The sequence below is a fragment of the Cryptomeria japonica genome, chromosome 11 (assembly GCF_030272615.1).
Source record: "Cryptomeria japonica chromosome 11, Sugi_1.0, whole genome shotgun sequence".
Taxonomy (NCBI): Eukaryota; Viridiplantae; Streptophyta; class Pinopsida; order Cupressales; family Cupressaceae; genus Cryptomeria; species Cryptomeria japonica.
Window position 1 is genome coordinate 289,613,627 of NC_081415.1, and position 6,445 is coordinate 289,620,071.

Here is a 6,445-nt window from a genome sequence, read left to right on the forward strand (position 1 = left end):
AATTAGACCTTCAATGGGTCAAACCACTTAGGGGAAGTTTTTTTGTAATAAAAATAAACATTTTAACATGGTTTATGATGCCGAAAGTCCAACCCTAACCCCAAATTCGAATTAGGGTTTGAGGAATGTTAAAAGAGCAATTGGGAGTTCATTTGTGCATTATGTTTTGATGATTTTTGAAGAATTATTTACCTTCAGTAGGTTTGCAGCATATTGGCAGAGTTCTGGAACAAATTTGGGGACGAAAACCTTCAAATTGCAGGTGTAGGACGAAAACCCTCACATTTATTATAGGATTTGAGAAAATACAACACCACAGGAGCCCAAATGATCTCTGCACGCTGAAAAACCTGTTACAAGGAGAAGCAAGGAAGCAAATCACAGAAGGAACAAAAACACAGGAAAAATATGCTCCAAAAGAGAGAGCTCAATAATCTCCAAAATGTATTGTCAATAATAATCCTTCTTCATACAATGAAAAGAAAGAACTCAACCTTTAATAGGTCAAGAAACCCTAAAAGGGAAAACCTAGGTTTGCACATAATAATTAATAAAAGAATTAATTATTATGCACCTAAAGTTAGCTTAAGTGAAAAAGAGATAAAGGGAACTTAAATAATTAAACAAATATTGTTTAATTAATCAAGTAAATACCCGAATACTCTAACACCCCCCCTTAAGCTAAACATAGGGAGAAACTAAAACCTAGAACAGCTACTGAAAGCAATAAAGATGGGTCCCGGCAACAAGACTTGATCAGGTACCCATATACAATGAAATCTCTATGAACTGGAGAAATAGAGAAAACCACGTGGGAACAAAACTCTACTCCAAAAAGAGATGGAAAAGAACACCGCTGAAGCATTCGAAGAATAACTACTGATATGAAGAACCTCCACTGAAATAGAACATGACCAGGTAGAGAAGACTATAATCTGTATGAGTGCCCTCAAATGACACTACTCGAATCAGATGGCAAACAAGGCAAACACTGAACTCGAAGATACAGATGGCATGAGAAACCAAAGCTTGAAGAGCTGATCAATCAACCACGGAAGCATTAGAACCAGCAGGATAAACCTCCCCATAATGCTGAAGAGGGAGAGGGACAGGTACACTGAAAAGAACAACCAACAAAAACTGCATGACGAAGAACCAGGAACATCAAAGGTGCTGAGAAAAGTACATGGTGTCGTGGAAGGAACACTCACTTGACACATAGCATGAGGCGAATATTGTGGAAGAAACACTCACTTGACAAAGGAAGATGGCAAACGAAAGGCAAACATCGACCCCCTCATGGCACTTTATCAATAGTGCATGTACAACAAGGCACAAGATGTGCAAGATTCCAAGTAAACAATGCATGATGGCACTTTATCTCAATGCGTTTGCATAATTACAATGCTACAATGATAAGAAGACTGGAAATAGAAACGAGAACCAAAATAGAGACATCCTAACCAAAGAAGAGATCCCAGGATCTGAAACAACCAAGATATCCACCAGAGTGCTGAAAAGCAAAAAACTGAATAAAATATACATGGAGCAGAATCTGGAAATAAAACTCATATCTGGAAAGTACACAGCACACGCTTTCCAAAAATATAAACTTTTCGAAAAACGGAGGTCGGATGCTCATTCTATGGCTCCCGGAGTGCAAAAACAAGACCTCACTTTGACTAGAAAAAAACACAATCAAACAGCAAAATTGGAAAAAATTACCAACACCATGAGGTCGGGCTCGGAACCATCTTTCCGATGCCTATTCGTTTTCGAAAAAATGACTCAGTATGCCCAAGATAGAGCCAAAAAACCAAACCCCCCCTGAAAGAGGCAAAAAAGAGAGTCTGGTGGCTGGGTGGTGCTCCGGTGGCCAATGGGTGGCGCTCCGGTGGCGGCTTGACGGTTCTCTGGTGGCGGGGTGCTGTTTCCAATGGCCGGGGTGGCCAGGCGGAGCGGAGCGGGCCTGGTGGTGGAGCTGGCCGGCAGTGCAGAGGGCGGCTGGGCAGCAGAGGAGGTCGGGAGGAGCAGAGAGGCAAAGGGCCGGCGAAGGCGCTGGCTGGGCCAGCAGTGGCGGGGCCCGAGGGCTGCAATGGTGGCGGCAAGGCCAGGAGGCACTGCAGGCAGCGGAGCACGGCGGCGGGGACCAAGGAGCCGCTGGGCGGAGCTGCGGGGAGCCAAGCGGCGAAGCTGCAGGGAGCCGGACCTAGCGGAAGCCGCACGGAGGCCGCAAGGAGGCGGAGGCCGGGGACCGGGGAAGCTGGAGGCTGGGGAGCCAGAGGCTGGCGCCGGTGGGGGCCGGAAAGAGCCGGCGGCGGGGGCCGGAGGCAGGGCAGGATGGGGGGCTGGACTGACATGTCCAGTCAGCCGTACGGCGGCCGGACTATCAGTCCGAAACCCTATGCAAAAAAGCAAAAAAAACTTTTTTTTTTATTTTTTTTTCGAACAAATCAAAATTCGGCCTGCATGCCGTAAAAAGGCAAAATATTTTATTTTTTTTCAAAAAAAAATTTCTCAATTCGCGTGCCAGGGACGTACGGCCTAGATCTGAGAAAAAATACTCCTAGAGGCTCGGGAACCAAAATAGGTCAAATTTTATATGACCATAGGGGTTTTCGGGCCTTCTGAGCACGATGGTGAGGTCCGTTTAGGCCCAAAGTGTTCAGAAAAAAAAGCCTATACCTAGGTGCATAAAAAAACTTTCTGAAACCCCAGATCTGCTTCCAATGCAAAAATTCTCAAAACAAGAACAGGTAGTTGCAGATTCGAAGCTCTGATACCATATAGGAGTTGAGAAAATACAACACCACAGGAGCCCAAATGATCTTTGCAAGCTGAAAAAACTTTTACAAGGAGAAGCAAGGAAGCAAATCACAGAAGGAACAAAAACACAGGAAACATATGCTCCAAAAGAGAGAGCTCAATAATCTCCAAAATGTATTGTCAATAATAATCCTTCTTCATACAATGAAAAGAAAGAACTCAATCTTTAATAGGTCAAGAAACCCTAAAAGGGAAAACTTAGGTTTGCACATAATAATTAATAAAAGAATTAATTATTATGCACCTAAAGTTAGCTTAAGTGTAAAAGAGATAAAGGGAACTTAAATAATTAATTAATCACGTAAATACCCGAATACTCTAACATCTATCAGCATATTGATCTTCATTGGAAGCTCTTTTCAGGTCTTTGGGACCAAATTCAAAAGCATTTTGGTGGATTACAGCAACATTAGGGTCCGAAATTCTGATCTGAGTAGTAAAGTCACAATTTCCAGCAAGCATATACTCCCAATCAGCAAGCTGTACCTTTCCTAGGCTAGCCCTACCACCGTATCATTCCTAGAGTTTTCAATAAAATAAAATAAAATAAGAGTATTTGTAGCAGTTTTATTGTACAAATTTTATTGTTGGCATCTAATAAGAAGTCAATGGTTATTTTGGAGGAATTATATCATTCTAGAGTTGTGTCAGCAAATTAGTGGGGAAAAACTACATTCCTAGAGGGTTTTACCTAGCAAGAAATCGGAATTCCATTTGGGTCTCCTTAGAACTTCTCAAATTGTTTTTGGTAATTATATTCTAGGAGAATAAAATACCATGGAGCAACTTGCAGCACCTGGAGGCTCCTATATTGCTTTGTGCACCACCTCCGGCATCAAAATAAGCTCATTCAGGTAGGGTGTTGGACCTCTGGTAGGCCAAATTTGGCTCTAGATGTCTTGAATAATCACTTTCTTGAATTTTGTAATTTGCTGCAATAGAATCAAAGTTCCGATTTTCTATTTTCAGAATTAGTTTAGTTTCCTATTTGTATTGTCTCTACTGTGCAACTTTCAAAAAGTCAATAACACACAAGTTATCCTAAAATCTCTTCAAAAACCAAAATAATTATACGCTGGCAAAAGAATTAAATCAAACAAACAAATCAGCTATCAAAATCAATGGTTGGCATCTTTCATGTTGAGAAGGGGACATTACAGAATTTGAGGTTATACTGGAAAAGTGCACCAAGCCCCTTTATAATCATTCTATTGAGGAGATTCTCGTCCAATAGGACCTGCAACCTAAAGATGCTACATGGAAACCGACCCATTGGCATTCTCTCCAACTTTCCTATCTCAAACTTTGATGACAATCTTTCAAAGGGGAGGCAAATGTAATGAACCCCATTCTACTATATAGTACCTAGTATTAGTTGGGTGTATATACTTTGTAAATCACTCATGGGTAATATTAAATAAAGGTTTGAAGGCATATGCTTTGTGATTCATCCTACTGATTAGTTAGAATAAAGTATCTATTAAAGAAGACTTTATATTCTATAAAATATATATTGTAATGACTTCACATGTGGAAGGCATCTTGGATATTTGTAACTGGAGTATATGATCTATTTGGAGGTTGCCCCCTTGAAGGGCACTGTGAAGATCATAAAAGCATCATGTTTCTCTCATTTCTATGTATCTCTATGTGTACTATTTTCTTTGTATTGAAAGTTCATTACAAGGAAGCAAACAACTAAATGCAATCGTTGCACTTGCATCACAAATCAGAGGGAAATATTCCTCCTGTTAGACTTAGTGGGTTCTAAAAAGTGCTCCCTAGGAATGCATCCCTAGGGTTTTTATAGTTTCATGAGATATCTTAGGATAGGCTGATGGGAGCAGAAAGCCCCCTCCCCATGCCATTCTTGCAAGTTTTGGGAGCATCCCCAATATGTGTCCTCAATGAGGTCATGACATCCACCTTGAATGTCAAATTTATCCCAACTCTTTCAGACAATTGTAAAACATTGATGGGAATGGTGTATAAATATGCAGGGCCCAGGCCTTTGCCAGCCTTTAGCATTGACTTAGACATTAATTGGAGAGGGGATCTTTGGACAAAATCTTTCTTGTTTCATGTCATCGGCTCTGTGCACCAAAGAGATCAGTTGCAAGAGCACGCAACTCCTCCATTGAATGTGCAGTTTCTACCTGCAGATTTGTTCAGTAAGAGTAGTCCATTCCTCTGTTATTCCCAGATATCGAGAATAAAGAGAAAACTGAGGAACAACAAGAAAATGAAACAGAAAAAACAGCAGCTACAATTTTGTAACCATACAGTTGAATCTTTATTTGGAACTCTGACTACAAACTAACATCAGCATCCAATAGCCCTAGGCTTCTGTAGTACATGTCAAACAAAATAGTTATTTTTAAGCAATCCTTTATAATTTCCTATGAGCAGAAATCAATATCGATTTATGGTCTAGAGTGTTTAATTTTACTGCCAAAAGATTGGGCAGTTGAAACCTGTCCTGTAGCTAATTTTTCGCATGCACTGAGAATATCCTGTTTGTGGAAACATTGAATCACTGTCACACATCAATTGACCTGAGTTTATCTGTGTATATTTGCTTGGAGTCCAAGATTCTAGAAATGTCTGTTTGCAAAACTTCAAATGCTTATTTAACAGACTTTAGTCTGAATAATAATCTCAAATACATTCTCCTGGACTTTTTTAATCAATGGGAATGGAGCTAAAAGACTGATGATTTTGTGTGTAGCCATTCCCCCACTGTTTGCAAAATTTAAGAAATATTTGCCACTCGTGAAAACCCATCCCAGAAACTCAGAAAAACACTGGTTCCAAATCAGCAATACCACCCACCACCAGAATATCATCTACTCCAGTGTTGGTTATATCCATAGTCTTTGAGGCTCCCTCCAATATTGTGAGAATTCCAACCTCCATGCCAATTAACAGATCTGATCATCCTATTTCTTGAGCATTTTTGGCAAGGATGTAGACTAATTTTAGAGGCAGAATACATCTAGACAAGAGATCAGATATCTTCAATAATATTATAAGAAAATAAAACAACAATATGGTATTATGTTCACTGGAGTAATTACTGGCCAAGTAATGTATGTATGTTAATGTTACTTTTCATTTATTATTGGTGGTTGTCTAAAAGTTGTACGGCCACTTGCTGCCATACACCTATTGTGGCCAACCAGAATATGTACATTATGTTTTACTTGTTGAGTAAGTTCCCTCTGATTCTTCATGAATTACATTTCCCAAGTATTTCAGTTATACCAGACTTCACAAATGCTCATAATGAAGACGATCCTAGTTTTAGACATCTTGTGTCTCAGTGATGATTATGTTCTATTGGCTTGAATACGACTATGATGTTGTTCTCTCATAGTTTGTATTACTATTGTTTAGAATAGTTCAGAGATTTCTTGTACTACAACAAGCTTTGGATAACTGGTGACAGACTCCTTTTACTATTTCTTTAGCAGAAAGCTCATTGCTTCAATTTACATCAGCATGTAACCTTGAGCTCATTATTTTCCCATTATGGAAATGAATTTATTGCTAAGAGTTGGGTCTTATATCCTTAATTTTCGTAATGTTGTGTGAAAGCATGAATAGCAACACAATGAAA